Source organism: Eutrigla gurnardus (assembly GCF_963514095.1).
Source record: "Eutrigla gurnardus genome assembly, chromosome: 9".
Taxonomy (NCBI): domain Eukaryota; kingdom Metazoa; phylum Chordata; class Actinopteri; order Perciformes; family Triglidae; genus Eutrigla; species Eutrigla gurnardus.
The window spans coordinates 7,528,695-7,552,339 of NC_139923.1; the positions used below are offsets into that span (position 1 = coordinate 7,528,695).

General features: G+C 41.6%; 1 protein-coding gene across 1 annotated transcript in view; it reads right to left on the reverse strand.

Annotated features, from left to right (window-relative positions):
- Positions 1–21,290, reverse strand: part of LOC311019241 (alpha-1,3-mannosyl-glycoprotein 4-beta-N-acetylglucosaminyltransferase C-like) — a 36,495-nt gene extending 15,205 nt beyond the window's left edge. The window contains exons 1-2 of the mRNA XM_084018518.1: positions 21,053–21,290; positions 15,613–15,697 (exon numbers count right to left, since the gene is read on the reverse strand). The gene's annotated coding sequence lies outside the window, so the exon portion shown is untranslated. The remainder of the gene's footprint in view (positions 1–15,612; positions 15,698–21,052) is intronic.
- Between the last annotated feature and the right edge of the window lie 2,355 nt (positions 21,291–23,645).

The window sequence follows — 23,645 nt, forward strand, 5'->3', positions numbered from 1 at the left end:
ATTATGAAGGAAAGAAATGCTGCATCGTCCAGGGATGCTGATCTTATTGGAACATAACTGTTCCATAACTGTAAAAACTACACATTGGTCAGCATGTGACTCATGTGACAAAAATGGCCACCCCCGTATTTAAGATACTTCAACTGGGTTTTGAACGATGCAGAATGGGATTTGATCGTCACGGTAATTGCCTCCCTGTGCCACTCGGTGTATTCAAGGCAAACAGCTTGTGTGATTATTATGTAGTGTTTGGGATCAGCGGTGGGCCACGATGACTAACGCTGTCAGATTTTTTTTCTCCGGGGTCTGTGTGACGTCAAAGCCGAACCAGGTGGAGGAAAAATGTCAGATTTGTGTGAGCCTCTGATAAGTAACTGAGATTACATTTTCTTCTTATGTTAATTTACCCAGGGGAACATTCTGGGAGATGCCCAAAAGTACCAGCACCTAGAGTCGGTGGTTTCTGTGGTTACTGTGTTTCATTTTGTCATTGCACTCTTCTGTTTCAGCTCCATTAACTTTTACTGGTGCCGGCTACACCCGAGTTGCTCTGACAGACCGTAAAAGCTTGTTTATATGTTGGAGACGCTGCATGTGAATGGAAGAAGTACTCAAACCCATTAATTAAAAGAAGGACGTTTCTTTCTGGTTCAATATTCCAGGATCAAAAATGAAGTACTGAAGTTTCCTTTCAGCGTGTTGGATTATTGTCACATTAATGGTGCAATGAAATACTGAAAATATCCAAGACGGGAGATGAAAAGTAAAAAAGAAAATCTCCTATATTGGAGGCATGAAGGTGAAAAATGATATACGTACAGTTTCAGGAGATTTTAATTTAAAAAGAAAAGACTTTATTAAAGTGTTCTGAGAGTCGGAGCAGGTATACTGTGCTGCTTAATATTACATTCAGAAGATCTTTTTTCTCCTCATGGAGTAATTTCAAGATGGGATCTCATGAAAAACAACTTGAACCTGCAACAAAACCTCAAGTTTGAGCACTTCAGCCCGTTTCAAGTTTTGATTGTAAAATATTAAGAAACATCTCGTTACACATCCAGTGTGTAAAATAAACTGTGACTTTGATATTTTACAAGGGACAAATGTAAATGTGTTAGGGATGTCAGACATGCTCTGCTCGACACCCACTGTTGCTATTATATTTCCATTATTTGCCATGCTACTATTCTGCTTTATTAATGTTATCATTTTATTATATCCCCTGCTGCTGTTATGTTCATGGTAACCATTTTCTATAGTTGTTTTGTCTGCTCTCATTACATGGATAATTTCTGCCATATTGATTGACAATGTACTTTGTATGTATCTATTGTTAGCTGTCCTTGCTGGGATCCCTCTGTTGCTCTACCCTGATCATTTTGTTTCCTTATTCAGTGGAGTGAGGATATCTTACGGTGTACAGATTGTCCAGAGAGGCAAATTGATGATTTTGGGCTGTATAAATAAGATGTAATTAAATTAGCTTAACTAAGCATGCAGAGAGTACATGCCAGTCAAGGGAGAGAAGCCTGTTGAGACTGTGATTGCTTATGAATGAACTCTCCTCCCTGAAACTCTGATTTTGGCATTTCTTTACCGTTAATGAGCTCGGACCGATGCCGAGGTCGGGCCCCTGTGGGTCAAGGCAGCAGGCCGGGCTCTGCCAGGTTCAGGTGAGGCCTGCATCCTCTCGTCATGCAACCGAAGGCCTACTGTATTTGTCATGGTCTGGTGGTAGCCGGTACACATGTAAGACTTAGCAGTTATTAAATCCCTTCCTCATAATAATAGTATCAGGACGACCCATGCAGTGACCATATGTATTTTTCCGGTTGGGAAAATCCCAGAGATTTAAACCACCAACCTCCAACTTTCCGACCTAAATCTCTTGAACATCCATTTCCCTTTTTGCTGCCGACGCATCGACACTGCTTATCTACCTGGGTGGAAATGTGTTTGTGAGGCCAGTGATGGAAGCACTCTGACTCATTAATCATTCATCGGGCAGAGGAGCGTCTGCTGAGAGCTGATTCTTGGCATTTAGACGGCAGGGAGACTACAGTAAACACATTTTCTGAGTGCTGCTCCGTGGTCCACGTATAATCACTTCTCCTGTTATTGCGTTTTGCTAGCTGTGGGGCAACAGGGCGAAGGGATATGATATCGCCCAGGACTTGCCAATAATACAATTCTATCAGTGAGAAAGCACCAGAGGGGTAGTGGGAAGTGTCAACCTAGTCTGAACCACGTTTTCAATGACAAACAGCCCTCCTGTGAGAAGTCAACAATGCCCCAAGGTTATACATGTGCTATTTGTCTCTCCGGACGCATGACAATGTACGTTGGATAAATGCGAAATATGTGCCATCCTCCCGCAGGGGGAAGTGAGATTTCACATCTGAAATGAAACTGCCTGAGAGGGAAATATACAGAAGTCATTAAGTATTCTCAAAGCCCATCACTTTCTCTCAGCTCTGCAGGAGAAATCCATGTCGGAGCAGTAAAAAGGGGGCAGTGTCAATGCCACTGGTTAGGATGGTGCGCATTTGGGAAACAGTTTTACTGTGGAGATGCGATGCAATATGGGGGAGAGGACGTCAGTCTCCATGGCGACAAGTGTGCAGTAGGAACATCAGTGGCATTGAGACGCCCAGAATCTTTGTGACTCTGTAACGATATCGCTCACTGTAAAACCGTCCCACAGCTCAGCTCTGCAGCGAGGGGGGGGCAGAGGTGTCACAGAGCTCTGAAGCTCACTCCGTTGCTGAAATTCACCCCCTTCTTTTTTTTCTTTCACCAGATGGTGATCCACGGATATATGGAAGGCAGAGCTCGATTCACACTAGTGCTGAATGTGTCCCAATTCTGCTTTTCACACCCCATTTATAAAGGTGTGAGAGACCGGATGATTTGGACGACATGTGAATGATAACGACGATAGAATGTTCTAGAGTGAGTTCTTCTACATGTGACATGAAGCTGAACATATGTACTATATGCAAAAAAATAAATAAAGCTGCACATGGATGAAACGGTCGGCTACTTTCAGTGACCGTCATTTGTAATGGGTTTAACATCGTACTCACCAGAGCAATGGCTTAGCTCTGAGAAAGGGATAGATCACATGCATGGGGGGAAGTGTTCATGCGACACCATGGCTTTGAGCAGAATAGGTACTTGCCGTGAAGCCGGTGGAAAGAACATAAACCATGTTGCCTGAATGACGTAAATAGAAGCAAAGGTTCAGCTTGGTTATCCAAACCACTTTATCTGCAGGTAAAAACAAAATGAATGCACAAATCATGTCTTCAACGTGTTATTCTATAATCTCTCATTGCACATTTTGACCTTTGATCTTTGAGCATATCGGAGATGTACTTTTAACGACGCGTTGGCAGCACACTGCCTCACGTATCGTGCGTTTGGAGAACCGATTGGTTCGTCTGACCCAACCACCGTAAATGTGGAGCGTTAAAAAGAATCGGGTCGGATACAAAATGATACTCGGAGTCAGATAAACTTCATTTGGTCAAAGATAACTAATGTTCAGATTGAATCAAACAACATTTTTTATTATTATTCTGGGGATCTCTAGAGGTGCAACACAACACAAAATAAATATCATTTCGGGAAAAGAAATTTAAACTACGCTCAACTTCAACTAAAACACACAAGATCATCTGATTTGACATTAAAGACAAGTTGAAAGTTTATGAGAAAATCTTTGGTCTCTCGAATCAAATAAAGGGAGAGTGTGAAGCTGGTTATGGTTTAGAGGTCATCTGTTATCTATGTTAATATTATTATTATTATTACTGATTTTAATGAGTAAGACTAAGTTGGATATCTTTTGTTGTTTTCCTTTATTTATGTATTTTAAGTTTTAAGTTATTCTTATGTCTTTTGACTTAACATTTGTTTAAATATGAAAATGAAACATGGCAATATTTCTTTGTTTTTTGAAAATTATACTTGATGCCAAAAACATTTGAAAGAACAAGAAAGATGACGTGTGATTTACAATATTCATCTTTGTTTGCTCCTCCAGATAAGGTCGGCTAAAGTCTGTTTTGTTACCTCCATTTACCATAATAATTGATGTTGTGTCGTTAAGCAATTCAGAACAATATACTGTGGTAAACTATATTATTTTAGTAGGAATAATTGTATTGTATGATTAAAGTTGTGTTATTCCATTATCATTCAGAGCATATTACCTGATGTTACTGTTTGCATGTTACACGTTATGGTGTTGCTGTTGATTAAAGATTATTAATCTAGATTATTAAACACAACCCAGAGTGACGGGAGAACGTGTTCACATCAAGACTTCTGGGATAAACTAGTCTGAGCTCAACGGATCGCAAAATAAACTCTGCCAGACAAACAGGTGAAAATGTCAACTGTCGACTGCCAACGGATTATAAAATGTTTGCCGGTGTGAAAAATAAATCAAACATGTAGGTGCTTGGTAAAACAAGCTATGGATGGATGGAACCAGCCTTTTAAGTGTTCACATCATTTGTTCACAATATTGTATTCTGCATGTCAGAGTTCACGTCCATCTCCCTCTGTGATCCATCAATCTCCTCGACATGCAGTCATCATTTCGGTTTTCACCAACTCGGCTGTAAATTTGAAAGCAGTGGAAGCATGGCGAACTTTTCTTGACGGCTCATATTGATATCAGGGATTTATTACGATCGAGCAGAGACGTGAGCGCCAATCGAAAACAATCTGATAGCAGTCAGAAATGTGGAGGCGAGCCCAAAAATGTTGTGAATGTAACCTGAGAGTGCGTAGCAGCAAAGTAATCGTTACTCAGGTGTCTGCCAAGAGTGCAGCAGAGAAGCTGCTCCTGTAAAATGAACATAATAGGATGGTAATAAATCCTCTGGAGATCAGCGCCGGTTCAAGACGATGTTTCCCAGAATGCTCATCAATCAGACGCGTGCGAGGGAAGGCGTTCTGTTTCAGCACACTTTGTCTCGTGTACGAACCCACACAAGTTTGTGTGTTCGTGTCTAATATCTCAGTTTGATGTAAATAACCGTCATTTGATGAGTAATGCAGTAATCTTTTACCGCTCCACCGTCACTCTGACTGCCGGCGCTGCAGACCTCCAACGTGTCGCCGTCTGTTTTCTCCTGTTTCCGTCTCGTCGCACCGACAGATTGTTTGTACCGCGTTGTTCTCCTGCAACTTTGATGCAGTTTAATGCAATGTTGAGCTAAACGAGTGGAGCGACTCTAGTGTGACTGAATACTGAACGGAGGCACCAGGCACCCAGGGGCCCAAAGTGTCGGGGGCCTTCACCAACAACATGTCACTGCAGGAGACATGTAGACAAACAAAAGAGGAAGAGACTCAAAATGACCATGAAGAAACCAATACATAGAGATGCAAACAGTGGAATGACCCAAAACAACGACAAAGAGACATCAAACTGCAGAGAGATGCATAACGACTACAAAGAGACATAAAGCAACAACAAAACGAGGGGAAACATCTATAAAATCCTGTGGAGGAGAGGTGGTCGGGTGTTTTGCATGTCCATCGTCTCATTATATGCCCACTTTGGTCCAGAACGAACATCTCAACTATGAGATGGATTGACTTTCATTGTCCCCAGAATATTAACCCTATGGAGTTTGGTGATCCTCCAACTAAGCACCTCCAGGTTGATATTTTTGTTTTTCAGTTCATTTCTCGACCCAACTGTTGGATGGATGCCATTATCAATCAAATCCCCTTCGGGAAGAACCGTGATTCCATCAGCTCAAATTGTAGTTTGTCCATTGCTTTTATGTTTAAGGGCAAAATAGCTGCAGTAGGTTATGAATGATCTAATCCTGATAGTTTTCTTACTGATTTGAGAAGTTTATCACGTAGAAAATCTCACCTGCAGGTGCACTTAGCCTCCTGGCTCTGCCTGGAGCTTTAAACACATCTCACTGTCTTCCTCAGCAGGGGGAGTTTACTTAGCGGTCAGTCAGTTGAAAGTAAGTGGACACTTGAGTTAACATTTCCCAAGGTCGAAAAATGAACATTTATGTTCAATTTAAAATGTTCAACATCTTCCTTCGGAAGAGGGTTTTAGAATCACTAAAATCATCAGTAGACACAGATTTTACAGGAATTAAAACAGGTCACAATGTGATCATTTATCACAAATGTGACTGTGTGAAATTTCACATCGTTGCTTTGATCCGATTTGATAGAAATTGACTGAATTTGATTGGATTCCATGAGATCAGACATCTCATTGAATTCAGGAAAAAAGGAAGATGACAAGAGAGAAAAATAAATATTGAATTTTCTTAAAGAGGATTAGATTTAACTCAACCATTTTTTCCACTTTGGTCCTCAGGAAAATGTGTCATGATACACCAAACACATTAAATAGCGGGACCATGTAACATGTCCAAAGCATATCAATACTGAAGTAGTACTTAATTATCGTAATGTACTGTGTAAACACTGCACCGACCAATTAAGAGGAACATTTCAATTTGAAAAACGTATTCCATCATCTAGTTAATACATGATTAGCCGGTGTAAGCCTCCCTGCTCTGAGAACAAATATAATGTATGCCATTAAGATAATTTCATCTCCATTAAAAGGACATTTTTCGGGATGGGATTTTGTTTTTTTGTGTTTGTTAAAAGGATTAGCTGAGGAAAGTGCTCAGTCACACACTTACAGCATTTAAAGTGGCTGGATGTGCATTATGTTCGTTGAATTGGTCTCTTGGCTGAGCGTAGCAGCAGCAGCAGCTCTCTCCTCACTGTTTGGTTGTTTAATGTTAGTTTTTGATGAGAAGACAATGAAAGGATCACCACACCTACCTCATCTTCATCAATTAAGATTTTCATCAGTAGTCTCTCTTATGTACAATCAGTACATGACTGCCTGGAGGAAGAAGGAGAGGCTGACTGAAGAAATCTAAGACTCTTCATTTCGCTCTTACATCAAGTGATCAAAGACAGAGAAGACAGACAAGAGTGACCAAGTACAAACATTGGTCAGCAGCCGCCTGAGGTGGATCTGGAGCATCCGTGGGCCAGAAAGCATCAGCAACAATGATCCCTGGCAGGCCAATGACCTGCGGAGGGGGAGATGAAGAGTAGAAGATGGAAACCCAATGCCTCAAGGCACAAGAAAGAGGAGCCGGCCCAAGAAGACCAGACGAAAGGACCTGGAGACCGACATCAGGCAGAGAGGAACGTCCAGGAGAGAAGACTCTGGTGAACCGTGAACGGTCCATGCTGCATGAAAAGGAGCGATAGGCTCAGGTACGATGCTGAGCCTATCCAGAGGTTTACTCCGACTTCCAACACAACAACTCCCTGCAGGACGTGGGAACCATCCATTCTGATTCTGTTCCAGAGGTCAATGCGCTTCTCGTTGTCTTATTCTTCTTTACTGGACCTCTGCATCTAATTTAAATCAAAACTCTTTTTCCCACTTCTACATCTTCTAACTGACTTTCCTGCTCAAACACATTGTGGTGATGAACCTGACTGGGACATGGTGTTGTTGATGCCATGTCTTTCATCTTTTACTGCTCTCTACTCTGTGTCTTTTCAGCAAAAACTTAGAAGAAACTCTGAAGAAGAAAACGAGAAGTCTTTCATTCCCAGTCGTGGAGTGAGATTCCATCAACCAGTTTTTATGCACATAAAATAAAACTATGAAAACAGGCGATTGGAAACATAAAAAATCAAGAAAAGAAAACCTCAAGATATTGTTTAACACTCGGCAGAGGTGGAAAAGTGTGTGCATAAACACAAGGATGCGACAGGGAGAGACTTAGCAAATAAACGGCGACGGACAGGAAGCCTTTGACTTTAACATCCACAGGAGACAAGCGATGCTGCAGATGAAACCATCAGATCTGTGTGGAGCGATGAGGAGACTCCACGACACCACGCCTCCTCAGTAAAAAGCAGAATATGGAGAACTTGTAATGGACCAGACAGATGCGTGTGGATGTCTGTGAACGGCCGTGCGTAACGCTTTTATCAACATCCTGTTTGTGTCCTGCTGCCTTCACATGGACGGAAGGAGACGCTTTTCATCAGCAGATACTGTAAGAACCACTTACTGACTTTCCTGGGAGGGATTACTGCCTTTAATTAATTACCAATATAAGGAAGATTCATATTATTACTTATTAAATGAGTAAAAAATTTACTTATTCTAATTCTTGAGTAACTTTCTTAACATTGGTGCCAACACAAACAAAACCCACTTATGTTTCAAAATATGTACCAGTTTTAATTGTGATGGGATATTATGACAATATATCAATATATTATGCAATAATATCTAGTTTAACTACTTTTTGAAACACATTCCACCAACACACATGACGTGTCGTTTGTATAGGTATACTTATGATCTTATGGTCCTGGTGTTAAAACTATTGATTAGGTGGCTTAAATACAACTGGATCCCCTCCAACAGCAAGAAGGAGAGTTTTAATGAACTGTAACCCCTTTAAATCCACTGTTTCATTTCTTCCTCATTCAAGTAGTTCCAAGCAGGAGGTGAGTCGGAGAGGCTCTGGCTGAAAATAACACTGGCGCTTTCTGCCATCCACGATGATCAAAAGGTTTCTGCCAGGGATCTATGACAGTGGGTGCTCCAAAGGCCTGGGGGGGGGGGGGGGGGGGGGGACTGGCAAACCTTCGGAGGAGCCGGGCTTAATAAGTCTGCAGGAGCAGCGTACTGTATTCACACATGACCTGCACATCATCTCACTCAAACAGAAGCTTTAAGCTCTTACCCAAACCCACAGTGCCTGTCAATTTCATATATAACCTCCTTTATGTTGTCTTCCTGCTGAAGCTGAGAACTCTGTCTGATGATGTAATATGTCTATTTGAAACTGGCAGATTTTTATTCATAGTTTGGTTGCAATAATGCACATTATCCCACCCACTCACCGATACAATAGTTCACCCAAATGAAATCATGATGTCCGACAGAATATCGTCTACAAAATCTACTTTGGTCTAATAAAACCCAATAGTTTCAAAAAGTGAGCATTGTTATAAGGAAATAATAAATGAGCCTTACTCAGTATAAAATGACTTTAAATAACATGTTGAATAAAAAGTGAGTTAAAAAAAAGTGAGCATTCAATCCAAACAACGACCTTTGACCTTTATGTTCCCTCCACGAACTGGCTGAGAAGCTAAGCTTGAGCGATGCTTTGTGCAGTTATGCTTTATGCCAGCTGGAGTGCTTTTTTCTTTGTGCGACGAAGGCCAAGTGAAACGACTTGAGAAAAGCATTCAGGCACTCATTTGCCTGGAGGTTATCACGGTGCTGAAACACGCTATGGAAGGCTGTTAAAACTCCCAGTGAAATCCTGCGTCACGTTAATTGTTTGTATTTGATCTCTTATAAAACAAGGAAACTTCCATTTCACTGGGACTTTCATCAACAACAATAATGTAATAAGATGCAAAAGAAAATGCACCTGAACCAAAGCACAACCAACATTCTCTCATTAAAACAGATTTGTTTTCCAGATTGTTTTGTTAAAGAAGCTTAAAGAGTTTTATTTCCCCCCATTGCTAACTTTACTGAACACAATGGCTTCTCACTGCCCACCCATGTGACGCTGCTCAGTATTCCAGTGGGAAACAAAAGCATGATGACACACAACCACAGCAGGACCAACAGTGCTGCAGCGCTGCACAACTGCAGGGCAGGAACGGGGGGGAAAGAAGAAAAGTGAAGTTGAGCGCTTCACTAGGAGGCGGGCAGGAGTCTGTGATGAAATCCTCTCTGGGATTTGCAAAACAAGGTAAAAGCGAGCATTGAATGTCAAACGCTTATCTGATCCAATCACTGATGGGCTTCAGTTTGTGTCAAAGAAGAGGAGCACATCCCCGCTAATTAGTGGAATAATCCCTGATCTGGATCGCCGTCGGGAGCGCGACACTGAGCATGTGTTGGGAATTTAATTTGTGTGCTCTTCACAGTTCACCAGGTTGCTGATAGAAATGGAGGATTGATAAACTCCCATCTGATTGTCCTTCTGGCTCCAAATTGATGACACGCTCAGTGATGAATGAACTGTTAAGTGGCTGATTTGGTTAGTGCTCATTATTGTGTATTTAGGTGGCTTCGTCGGTGCAGTCTGACTGCCACATTGTTTTGTGGGGATTCTTCTCGGGCAGATATGCAGATCTTTTTTTAATTAGATTAATATGATGATGACTGTCATGCTTCTTAGTATTATTGTGAGTTATGGGAGTAATATGGCACTATTAATGTTAATATTATTAGCAGGAGCAGTAGTACTTTACTAACACTTTATACGTCTAATTCATTGCAGAGGAAATATTGTTTTTTAGTGCAGCTGCTATTTTATTTGACAACTATTGTCACTCATTTTATCACAGATTAACAAAATATAATGTATTGTTATGGATTAATTTACATTAAAGAATCATAAGTGGTTACATTAGAGTCATATTGCAGCTTCATTAATCAACATTAAGATGCTGCTTACACAGTAATGGGACATTAGTATCATCAAATATCAGAAAACACCACCGACAGGAGCTGTTCTGCATACATGAGTACTTTTACTTTGAAACCTTTGCTGCAAATACATCTTTTAGTCCAGGATTCATGAAGACGGTGCTTTACATTGTGATATTGCATCATATCCCCGGTGTCAGCTGCCTTCATCAAAACAAAGGGGCTGTTTTTTGTTTTTTACTGCTTACACAGATTTATTTTGTAGTTGGTCGGCCAAGTTTGATTTTAAAGGTAGAAACACACTATTTGTGAGGTTTAATTTCACGCTCTGCTCCAGAAACACATTGAATCCACTAAATAGAAAACAAATCTTCAAATGATGACTTCAGTATCTGGTAATTGTTTAAAGCATGAGATCCTGATGTCATAATTATGAATATGGAAGTCATAATTAAACATTAAGGTATTTTCCCTTTGCCTAATGCGATATGTTTCCATACCCTGCTTTACATTGTGTCTGAATTCTTTTTTTACAGACGATATTTTTGAAAATGTATCGATACATATTACATATGTTCGTATTCATGTACCTTTCCACAGAAGTAGCAATCCAGGACTCTTTTATAAAATGCAAACCTGCACAGACAGACGGTGGGTGTTGAAGGGTCAAATCCAACATTGAATATTCCTTTTGCCCCTGAAGACCCGTGCTCCTGTTTTATTCGCAGGTTGAGAGGTTTAACTTTACATCTGCAAACACAGAATTTAGAAAATATGGGCAAAAATAAATATTTTAATGCGAACATCAGGCTCCCAGCAAGTTATTTTTCTTGGCTGTTAGGATTTCATAAAAAAACTATATTCGATAAAAACATTGCAGATTATTGAACAATCCCATCTGCTCACCCCATTAAAATAAAACAGCTTTTCCACATCGAACCAATATCCCATTAGTTCATGCTGTTAAAGCCCCGACATCCTGTTTCAGCAGTCTGGAAGCGAAAAAAAAACATTTACCCGCCTGACTTTAAACATCACTAATCAGAACGGAAATAAAGAAAATCGCCTCGAGTGTTCAGACACCGTCGCTTGATTTTGTCTGATTGTGTCCTCAGTCTGTTGGACGGTGTTGCTGCGTCCACTCGTCCTCCAGCCCCTCATGACTTTGCCATAATTACTTTTGCCAACAGAGGTGAGTGCGGAGACTTGAGTCATTAGACACAGACGCTCACCTCTTCTCATATCTGATAATATCATATATCATCGTTTGATATCATCTCTAAAAGTTTAACCTTCAGTGCGGAGGAGGATCACACCGTGGAAATGAACCCATTCAACATTTATCCAAATATTAAGGAATATCAATTATGACTCTAATGACTCAAGATTATCTCTTTTTTCCCCATGTACCCAACAATTATAAGTAGATTTATTTTTGCGAGCAGATAATGCTGCCAAGTGCAAACCCAGAATAGGTTTTTCTGTCTGCTAAGCTGCTTAGCGTTGTGACATCTCTGTAAAAGGATAAAGTTGCTGTTTTGTAGAAATGATGTTTTATAAATCCGCACGAAACAACATCATAGATCGTTGGAACCACTCTGCTAGCTCCTCGCTGGGTTTGAACAGTCAAATGTCTGAGGCCTTGATAAAAAATGGATAAATGCTGTTTTGCTGGAAGCTGGAACCAGTTTCTATCAGATTTGATTGACTTTACTGTTCTTGCCTACATCTGTGCCAGCAAAAATAAACACTCAATGAGAGATGAGAGTGAACATAGTTTGTGATTTTTTCCCCGATAGACGTGAAGACTTATCTAATTGCACAGTGAGGTTCCCATTTTTAACAGCAGGATCTATTTGGGGGCTTTTCTCATGGTTCGCCCGCGTTCGGCTGTTTTCATCAGAGTGAGAAGCTGCAGCAGAGTGATTTTAGTTTCAGAATTGTACAAGGTTTATACCCTAAATATACACTTTTGAGCATTTCTCTTAACCACGCGCTTGTCTTTCCCTTTGATACAAATTGTTAAAATGTCCTTGAGCACAAATACGAATCACAATTCGAAAATTTGAGGAGGCTTGTTGCAGCCAAGATGCACTTCAGAAGAAAGGGAAAAAACCAAAACAGATGCTGATGAAAGAGGATGCATCTCTGTGGACTAAAACATCCACAGAGAACATGTGAGAATGGACTTGTTATGAATATGCAACAAAAAAGCTCTGATAAAAGTAAGACTGCTGAGAGAATTCAGCCTGCTGCAGACGTGCGAGTTCATTCCCCTGACCGGGCCATTCGATCTCCACAGCTGGATTCATGCATCCAGATGTGTGTCTCTGCAGGACAATGAGTGTTTCCATCAGGGACCGGCTGCTCAGGGTGTCTTGCCATTCCCATTGAGCTGCACAGCACCAGCAGTTTTTTTGGTATGGACACGAGAAATGGAGGGGATTATGTGCTCCGCCTGCCAACACAGTCTTTTGATGAGAGGCCAGGTAATATCAGACAATCTCCATTAATCCCACCATCTCTATCTGCTCGTATAGTTCCCGCTCTCTTCCACCCCCCGTCTCACCAGGTTGTTATCAGTCTGAGGGATAATTAAGCCTTGTGGGACTGCTGGAGGCTTTTCCTCTTCTAAGTTGTCAAAAGTTAGAGGGAGGCAGATCAAACGCCTTTGAAAAAGCAAGAGAAAATAAAAAGCTATAATCTAGCCGAGACAACAGACACATTGTTGGAGATGTTTTCCTTTGACTCTCATCTTGCACTTCAAGATAAAAGTTCACTCAAACTCTGGTTTGAAGTGACGGACTCACTAACGGAATTACAACGGACAGGACGACACACTAGAGCCTGAAGCTTCAATACGTTTGAGAAACTGAGTTTTGTAGATTTGTTTGTTTGATAATTAATTAATTAATTAATTAATTAATTAATTAATTAATTTACATATCTAGATAAGTGTGAGGTTCTGCTGCTTTTCCTTTTAATATCACTGATTTTAACATTTTGAGATTCAATCTTTCGCTCCATGCTTCTGTATGCGAGTCTCACGTCTGGTGTACTGATATGACCTCCTTTATACTTTGGTTCCGCCCTCTGAAGAATGTTATTACGCCAGGAAAAATAGTTCTTTACAAGAACTCAATTTTGGACTCCACTTTGAGCTAGGAGGAAGATTTTAACGACGACGGGAGTTTTATGACCTTGACAAACATTTTCAGGTTCATTCTGCAACGCTTGTTGAATATGAACAAAACGTAAACAAACTATCTCACAATATCTCGTAGAGGTTTATGTGAACGCGGTAGACGATGTTGTCGATGGACAATAACATTGAGTAACACTGGTACGGACCTTAGAGCTTTCTGCAAGCATTAGAGTGAAGTTACAGGGGAAAAGGCGTGTGAATCTAAACATATAAAAAATGTATTTAATAGCAATTAAATAAAAAAATGTCTCCCTTTTAAAAGTCTGTGATATGCGACCATATCACAGCATCATGTTCCATTTATCATGACTATCTTATCTATAATATCACAATGCAAATCGCATCCATATAGTTACTCCTATGGAGTGCAGAGCAGGTTTGGAACGGAGATGTGGGTGTCAGATAGAAAACAGAAGGGTTAACTGGTTTTCAATTAAGGATTTAAAATTCACTCGTCACTCGAGCTGATTAAAGGGCTCAGCAGGAGAACATGGCGCTCCACCAAGAACATCGCTAAATGCAGAGACGGCATTTTTATCACAGCTGTGATCGTAGGTTTGTGAAAATCACCTTAATATATCGTAGGAAAAAATAATCAACGATATTTGATGCCATCGGCAATTTGCGAAAGCCTCGCAAAAGGAAACATCAGCCTTCCATAATGCAATTCTTTCTCTGAAAATCTCCTTTCACTGATGTTAAAGCCAAAGATGTTCATCAGAAGAAGAAGCCGGTGAGAAACGTGAACACAAGCCGTGCTGAAGGAGGAGCAGCTGTTTGGATGAATCTTTAATGCAGACCCACGTCGGGGTACTAAAACATGGGAAACTTTTTAATTGTTAAAGTCGCCGTAATTTAGGAAAAAGTGAGTTCTTCTGAATAATTCAAGAAGCTCTGATATGTTGTTCAGTTGACTATTAAATATCTTCCTGTTGAATAATCGACCAAAAACATCCAAAATATACATGTAAGTGTTCATTTGACTACATTTACTCCTACTTACAACTCTGTAGATCTTAACCAAAAGTTAGCATTAGATAACGCCTTCCACATTGATATTTATTAGTTATGCATTTTTTATCCTATTCACCTGTAGTGTCTTCATTTAACAATTCATATCTTTAAAAGCCGTTTTCTCAAAATGAGTCTTTTCTCATTCTATGTGGTAGAAATCTCCACTTCAGGAGCTCAAACGTGGCAGTTTTATTTCTATCTGTCCTCTGAAGGTTTTACAGAAAGGGTTTGTTCATAAATCATTCACAGCCTCATCTATAGAACATTTTCTTCTTAAAAACAAGGAAAATTGACTTTTTTAATAGCCTTTTCTCATGTGGCGATTCTCCTCTCTAAAAACCTTCATACATACTATCTGTAATATGTCGTCAAGATAAAACAAGACATTTGAACCTGGCTTTCTCCACATTTTGAGAATCCTGTTTTGGAAATGCAAGATAATGGTTAATTTGCATATTCAAATATACATTTTAAGAAAACTTGTGATACAAAAATGGGAGTAGTCAACTGGGGTAAGTTTCATGTCATGTCTAATTTATTTATATTCATGAGTGTTCTCTGGAAACTCCCCGTTGGCTGGTGATGAATGTTTTTGTTCTGTTTTTTCATTTCAATAATATAATATATTTATTGTGATCAGAATCATATGGAAAGCAAAAGAAAATCCAACTTAAGTTCTATGAATCAGTCTGCTGCTCCGATGTGTGAATCACCATTTCAACCCAGAGGCGACACATTGGGGTGAAACCATGACACAGACTGATAAGTGGCGCCGCCGTTGTTCTGGTGACATTTCTAACGAGCGATCACAACTAGTTTGACGACAACGTGGGAAACTGCTTCACATTCTTGTCCTGGAAAAGAAACGCTGACGGTGTAAAAGTCCTACCTGCCTGCTGATGTGGTCAGGTCTCAGGGTTTCTTCTGCTCCCTCGGTGGACTGGCATCGATCCTCAATCACAGAATGAGTCAGCCTGAAGAAGAAAAAGGGAGAACAGAAAGAAAAACAACATATGGTGAGGCATTTTGTTTAACTCAAAGCACTATAATGCATTTCCCCCTGAACATCCTCTAATGATCTGTCCGGCCACTTGAGATGGAGGACTGCATGTTCAGTCAGACTTTAGCATCAGACGCTCACAAACACAGTGTTGTGTGCTGTTTTGCAAAAGGACAGAAAAACAACAGCCTCATCATTGTCCCAGTCTTGGTTTCTCCAAACCCCACATTGTATATCAGCACTCAGTTTGTCTCTAAAACTAATGCATGACTACATTTGAGATTTTAACGTACAGGAATAATGACACCACACATCTGGCCAGTACATACTTTTTCATCGTTATATCCATTATTAGATTTATTTTTCTCACTCAAATTAGGATTTTTTTTATGTCACAATAGTCATTTTAGGACAAAAGAGATAATTTCACCAACACAGTAAACCTTTCCAACTAAAACGGTACTGAGCTAGCGTTAGCATGAATCATTTTAGATAGGCATTCATTTTTTTATTTTTACCACTGAAGTATGAGGTTTCAAAATGCAAATAGAAGTTTTTGTGGTGCTGGCGGAGGTTTTCGCTCCCACAATTCAATGCTCAATTTAGCATACGGGGAAAAATCGATGCAGGAAATGAATTCATATTGAAACGGTACATTGGCCCATATTTGCAACATTTCATAGACAAGACTTTGAACCTTGACTAATTTCAGTCTGGTGCTGTAATTTCACTGCCCTTTGATGCATGTTGTACAAAACATCCTTTAGAGGAAGAAACTTGATGCTTTATGAATCTGTCTTTTATGAACGTGTATCAAAAACAAGCCGCACTGCACAGACGCCCATGTAAAGTGCAATCCTCCTTTTTAAAATTCTAAAAATAAAAAGTGGGAATAACAAGGAGGCGTCGACACCAAGCAACTTGTCACAAATCTCACACTAATTTGTTGGATGCAGCATCTGTTCACAGCACCAAAGCCAGGCTTGGGTTTCAACCCGCATTGCAGGAGATGTAAGCGCCATGTTGTGGCTCTTAGTACAAGATGTTAACGTGCAGGAGTGAGAAGAGGCTGCAGTCTCGATGAAAACAGATATTGTGGTGCGAGCAGATGGCCGTGCAGACTTTGCTTGCTTGTTTAAAAGTAGGCAGCCCACCCACCTTCCAAATATCTCACCCTTCATCTCATCGAGGGGAACGCTGAAAGGGAGGCAGACATCTAAAGGCTCCACAAATAAAAACATGCTCTCCAATGTTCCAATGTGGATGGATGTTTTTGAGTGGTTTTTGTTGTTGTTTTTTTTATTAAAATTGACCTTGTGCTTTTATTTGAGAGGAGAAACATCACTTTTTTTTGCCAGATGGAACTGAAACGACTCAAACCTGAATCTCTTTTCACTAACTAACACATTTGAACTGTGCTGAATGTGCCTCCTTGAAAATAACAATATACATACAGCCCATTTGTTTCCGTAAAAGAAGCACGATTGGTGCACTGACAACGCTTTACAGAGCAGAAGCTGTCGGGAGCTGCAGGTGTGCAAAGTACCGGGCACCAAAGACCGGGGTTCAGGTCCTGAGTATAGTTTGTGGGTTTCGGCAACACAAACTCATCGGTTTAATTAGGTTAGACTTGGAATAGATTGCGACTGAGGTTAATTATTAAACAAGTTAACACGCCTCCTGCTTAGGGGGAACACCACGTTATTTCCAGTCAATGTGTGAACGTTTTTGACGTCTGTCACACATGAAGGAGCCTCTCTTTTATTAAATCTCTCCATCAACACTGACGCTGCTCACAGATGTGTGTTGCATTCATTAACTATCAATCTATATATCGGCTGATCAAGGTCTGTGCTCGTCTGTGTCACCGCAGGCAGATAGTCTTCCCTGCCTGCGATTCAATTAACAACACCCTACAAATACTGCTGATTCCTTCTCATGGAGCCGACAAGAGGCTGCTGCAGGCGGCCGGAGACGTCCACACAGACGGAGTCCATGGATTGGACGAGAGAAGGTTAGCGTTCACGTCTGGTTGCTAGAGGGGAAACCCGCTAGGTCACGAGCCTCGTGATGTCATCAGGTATAAACTTTGAGCTGCTCCATAGACCTTGAATGGATGACTGATTTCATGGACCCCCAGAGTGTTTGTGGGTTGTTGTTTTTTTTCTTTTACACAAATGAGCTCTTTTCTTTTGCAGCGTTCTCAGTTGTGAGACGGAAAATTCCCCCGTACACTCTGTGTCATCCGCGACGTTCTTGCAAATCCAACCCGACGCTCTCCGCTAAAACGAGAGCGTTCTATTTCTACGTGAATCAACAAACGGGTACGTTGCAATGGATGAAGTACAAACTGCTTCTATTGATATGTGTAATCCAGAAATAGCTCCTCTAGAGCGCCAGTGAGGATGGTGGTGATTATGAGGAGACAGATGACTGTAATATGTGGCTGTGAGAATGAATCAGAAAACAGTGAAAGTTAATGGAAATCTAACGCAGTTAGCTTAGCTAGATGTTTTCTTAAATAGTATGGCGACTTTAACACATTCACTGTGTCACTCCCACCGTGTGCTGCTCTCAATAACCAAACCCTACCCACAATAACCAATTTAACAACAACAAATTCTCACGATTCAAGAATGTGTGACGGCATCACAGTTTCTCGTTTTATCACTAGTTTTGAGGATTTGGGAGTATGATGGCGTATTAGGGCCACTGTAGGAAAAAGATTTATAAAACGGAGCGAGAAAGAGGTGGAGAGAGATTTGCTAGTTTAAAGTGGCAAATTTGCGACTTTATTTCTCAGAATATTTCCCACCTCGCTTGGCTCCATTTTTTATTTTTTTATTTTTCGACAGTGGTCCTAGTATACGCCGTTGTATGAGATAGTTCATGGTGACTGATATTTTGGTCTGTCTTAGACCTAAGGAATAATGTTGAAGTTTTGAAAATGGGCGCCTTTAACATCGACTGACAATATAATTGATGCTGACATGCGGGAGTTTGAGAAAGAAGTGAACTCCAGGACGTGTCAGTATGATATGGCATGTCGTGTGTGCTTCTGACCAAACCCAACCCAAGTGCCTAAACGTGACCACAAGACTGTTACTGTTAATGGTGGGGCGACCTGGTGGCCGAGGGGTGAAGGTGCTGACCACTGAACCACTGCATTTCTGTTTCAAAGTCCTTTCTAATCCCTCCCCACGGGGATATTAAGACTTTAACTGATAAATAATCTTACCTTAGTTGTACAATTTGATAGGAAACCACTATTTCATTGTGCATATCATATCATAATATGATACCTCAGATCAGGGTATTTGTACACACCAAGTACCACAGTTTAAATCTGTATACTTATTTAAAATCCGTCTTTGGAGACGTTGTTTATTTTTGGGAACCTGAGGGAGGAGGTTTATCTGTGCTGCTAAACAAGTAAGTGACTGGATTTCTATAACTGGGTCCCATTTAGTACGATATCAAACACACAGCGGATTTCGAGGCTCCTGATCCAGATGCAGCTTTTCATGCAGATTTTACACCCACAAGAGGAGATTTTACTTTTTTAATTGTCTAAATTTCGCGGTCAGTGAGAGACAATTTCAGCACCGCATGCTCAAAATGACTTTTTGCCTCCGCACGCGATGAAATCTTTATTTCTCCAATTAAGTTTCGTGCTTGCTCGATAGTTTGGACATTGACAAAACGGCACTGATTTGTAACCCTACCTGCTGCTGCACATGTTGTTAAATGTGTTTACCAGCTGGATTGCTTCCCCCTCACATTGTGTCTGCCTGTTTATTGATCCCTGAGTGTGAGCTATATCACCCAGCTGTGGTGCTGAAACTTTAATATAAGATGTGGAATTTAAAGGCAGGTGATTAAGGTTTTTGAGTCCAAGGCTGCTCGCGAAAAGCAAGAAAAAGCGCCAGCGGACAGAATTTAAAAACATGTCAGGGAGACTTTCTCTGAGGTCAATCTAGGTAAAAGTCTTTTTCCTTTATTGATTTCCTGTAGCCAATCTTTACCAAACACAGCAGAGGCGATGCAAGTAAAGAGAAGCAGACAAATCAAAGAGAAGAGTTTGTAACAGGGATGTGGAGAAAGGGGCTGAAGGTTGATACGAGAGAGAAATCGAATATTTTGTACATTCAATCAAGGCCTGTGTTGAGGACTTTTTTTGTGGGCCAGCCAACAAAGACAAAAATATCCTTTACAAGAGAGAGAGAGTAATGGAGGTACTGGCTGACGGTAAATCTAGCCCACAATAAATGTAATTTCTAATTTTAAAGGGTCCATTAATTCTTGCCCAGCACCTCTGCCAGTAGTAGTTTTGATGGGGGTCATGAGGAGAGCTAGCATTTATAACAACTGCCATATTACAACTGGATGTGGCTGGCGACAGTGTCCCGTTTGACAGTGTCCTCTTGGAAATAACATATGATGCCATTAGGTGCCATTATAGGTCAAACCCCACACAAACACCGCCAGGCTGATGGGGAGCAACAGTAAATCACTCTAATCCAGCGGCCAGATGAAGGCAGGTTATTCCCACATCGCCGAGAGGACGGGGATTTGTGTCACGAGCTGAGCTGCAGTTTACCAGCTTGAGTCATGATGAAAGCTGTGATAGAGCTTAGCTGTCACTCAGGACGGCTGAGCCACAAAATCTCCGATCACCTGCCTTCTAAACCTCCAAAAAGAAAACACAAAAAAACCCACAGACTAAATCAGCACGGACTTGAAGGCATGCCCGAGGAAAAGCTCCAGCTCTCGTGTGGTCTTCCCACATGCACACGTTTTACCTCGTGTTACGAAACCAAACAAGTGTGGTGTAAAATCTGACGAGCAGCCAAGGCTGATTTTCTCTCGTACAGATGGGGATGATCATCAGCTGATGCTGTTACCCTCCCGGTCCCTCAAGCAGAGATTTGACTCATCTCACTTCTCATCCTCTTCCAGCCCCTCAGCACCACGAGAGCCCGGCTGTCAATACCTAGACGCTAAATGCAGCTCAGCCTGTCAGAGGGAAGCTGCACCACTTCCACACTTTGCACAGTTCCACCGTACAGCCTGAACGACCACAACGGACCGGAGAGAATGAAGTGTGCTGGCTGTTTCTGTCGGGGAGAGGAGGATTCAACAAGACCCAAACTCTGCAGAAGTTGTGTTGCTCCTCCTCACAAGAGAAAGGAGAAGCAGATAAAAGAGTGAAATGGAAAGCCAGTTTACCTGCTGACAGCGCAGACACACACACAAACACACACACACACACACACACACACACACAGATCTGTGGCTTCCTGCCGCCGCCCAGCGTCGCTCCACTCACCTAAATCACTTCCATGATGCACACAGAGGGAAGAGAAGCGGCTCTCAGGAAAAGTGGAGGAAACACTCGTTGCAACGGCAGGCAGACGGGCAGGCAGGCAGACAGGCAGGCAAGCAGGCAGACGGGCAGCTACTCTCACTGCAGCGCTGCTATCTCTCATCCTCGGTCCTCCTCCTCTGTTTCTTCCTCTGCTTTGATCTCTCTCTCGCTCTCTATCCATTGGTGCCCCCCTCTCTCCATCCCTGCCACCCCCTCACTCTCCACCACAAGGTGTCACAAACAGTGAGTCTGCACCCACTGCCTCTTATTGGCTCTCACTCCTCTTCCCTCACCCCCCTCCCCACCAGCTCTCTCTCTCTCTCTCTCTCTCTCTCTCTCTCTCTCTCTCTCTCTCCTCTATTTGGATTGTCTGGCTTAAAGAGGCATTGCATCACACCACAGCTGCACGAGTCAGAGAACTTCTACACACAAACAACAGAAAACCTTCCCACTCTGCTGGTCCTCTTCCCGCCTCAGCAGACAAACAACTAAAGTGTTGATGACAGCTAACATCTGGATCTGGGGAAGACGAGTCTCACTATGTTCTTCACCTATATTGTGTTTACAGCTGAACTCACTACACTTGTTGTTCTCATGCCTGTTGTTCTGTTTCTGTTTCAGACACAAAAAGAAAAGTCTGAGCATAAAACAGTGATTTGATTTGCATATATGGCATCTATGCCATCTGTTTGCATATTTAGTTATTATTGAAAGTTTCATCCACAAGCATTGCCACATCTGCAACAGGGAATTTATAAGCAACGATTATTTGGGAAACGTTCTGCTTCAACCATTTAGGCAGAACTCCCAGAGCCCTCCTGTGAGACAGGGTTGTGTCTAGAACGTGACTGAACCTCAACTAAAGACGCTCTATCATAAAGATGACACATCACAAGCACTTCCTGTCTCATAAGTGGGCGACAGGAAGTGCCCCCCCCCCCCCCCCCCCCCCAATCCGCCAAGGTGTTCAGAAGTGGTGTGAATCTATAAATCCAGGCTGGCTTATATTTGCATCATTTATTTGTGTTTACTTTTACCAACATAGATATTTACACAGCTAACCACCATATTTAGCATTACGAAAATGAGTTGTTTAATTCATTCGAGTTAACCTGGGTGTTGTCAGATCTCGTGAGAGTGTTGTTGCTGACACAGAGGAAGTCCTTGCATTAACTTGTCTGCCATTTTAGTGTCTGAATGTCTGGAAGAAATGTGGCTTGTGAAAAGTCGGCCAAAATTTACCTTTTTGTCTACGTTTGCGAAAGAATCATTCATAATTTGGGTTCAAGATGGTCTCCTAAAGGGTCACACGTCACAGCGGCTGCAACAAACCTGTCCCTTTTTCTGAAGATGCCTTCAAATGCAGCTTTCTTTTCCGGATTCTGAAGATCCAACTGATGGATCCTTCACGGCACAAGATATCTCAATGTAGCGCCCTCTAGACGACTGGTCTATTGCTGAAGTGCGCTCCCCAAGTTCCTTTAACCACTTATTAATTAGCTAACTAATACTGATAGGTAAGTATACTGTAATACACTAATTGTTAACTGTTATGTATGAACTCTGGTCTTAATGGTGCTTATATTTAACCACCTGTGTGGTTTTCCTATTACTTTTAAGGTTTTTTAATTACCCATATACATAAAGGAAATATTAATGAAATTAGGTTTTCTACCTATAGATACCTTTTAAGTTTTAGCCTCACTCGTTTACTCGAACCCCAACACATTGTAGAGTGTTGGGGTTCGAGTAATCATGAGCTACCAGGTGAAAACAAAAGAATAACCACAGATACGTTTTAACTATTTACTTCGGTAAATATTAAACACAGACAAATATCTGTACCATAAAAAAACAATAATAACCACAGGCACAATAAACGTCAGTTCAATTTCCCAAATGTCTCTTTTCAATATGCACCCTTAAAGAGCCGGCACTTATAGTTACTAAATGAAAATGAAATGGGTACCCAATGTGTCAGTGAAGTGATGCAGGCCTGAGTCGATGCTTGTGTGTAGAAAAATGCAATGGCTGCTTCGCGCCACAGCGCAAACAACAATAACAAGCTCACGGCGGTAATGGCGTCGTCCTCGTCCTTTCTGCCGTACAGCGGGTTGCTGGGCGTAGGTCGTAAACGATTCCTCCCGTCCTCCGTCCCGATTTCCTAGCGTCCGTGGTAGACACTCACCGCGGGTCCTCGCATGCAGGTCAATTACACAGCAGGCTAACAGACTTCAACGATGCGAGTGGCTGAAGGAGCTCCTCCGTCGTAAAGGCCGTCAGGTAAGCTAACGTGAGCTACATTAGCTTTTAGCTGCGCTTCTCGTCGACCACTCTTTTCCATAATAGTCCTCCTTTAGACTCAAACACATTGCCGCGTTGACTGACCTGTCACTCTGAGACTCATTGTCCGTTTGTCTCGACGTACGGTCCTCAACCGGCGTCTTTAATTCTAAAAGTCCATTGCTTGACTGTCACGCTTCGCCGCCATGCAGTTCCTCGCATCCTCTCTCCCTCTCCTTCCCCGAACTCTTTCCTGATCACGGATTGGATC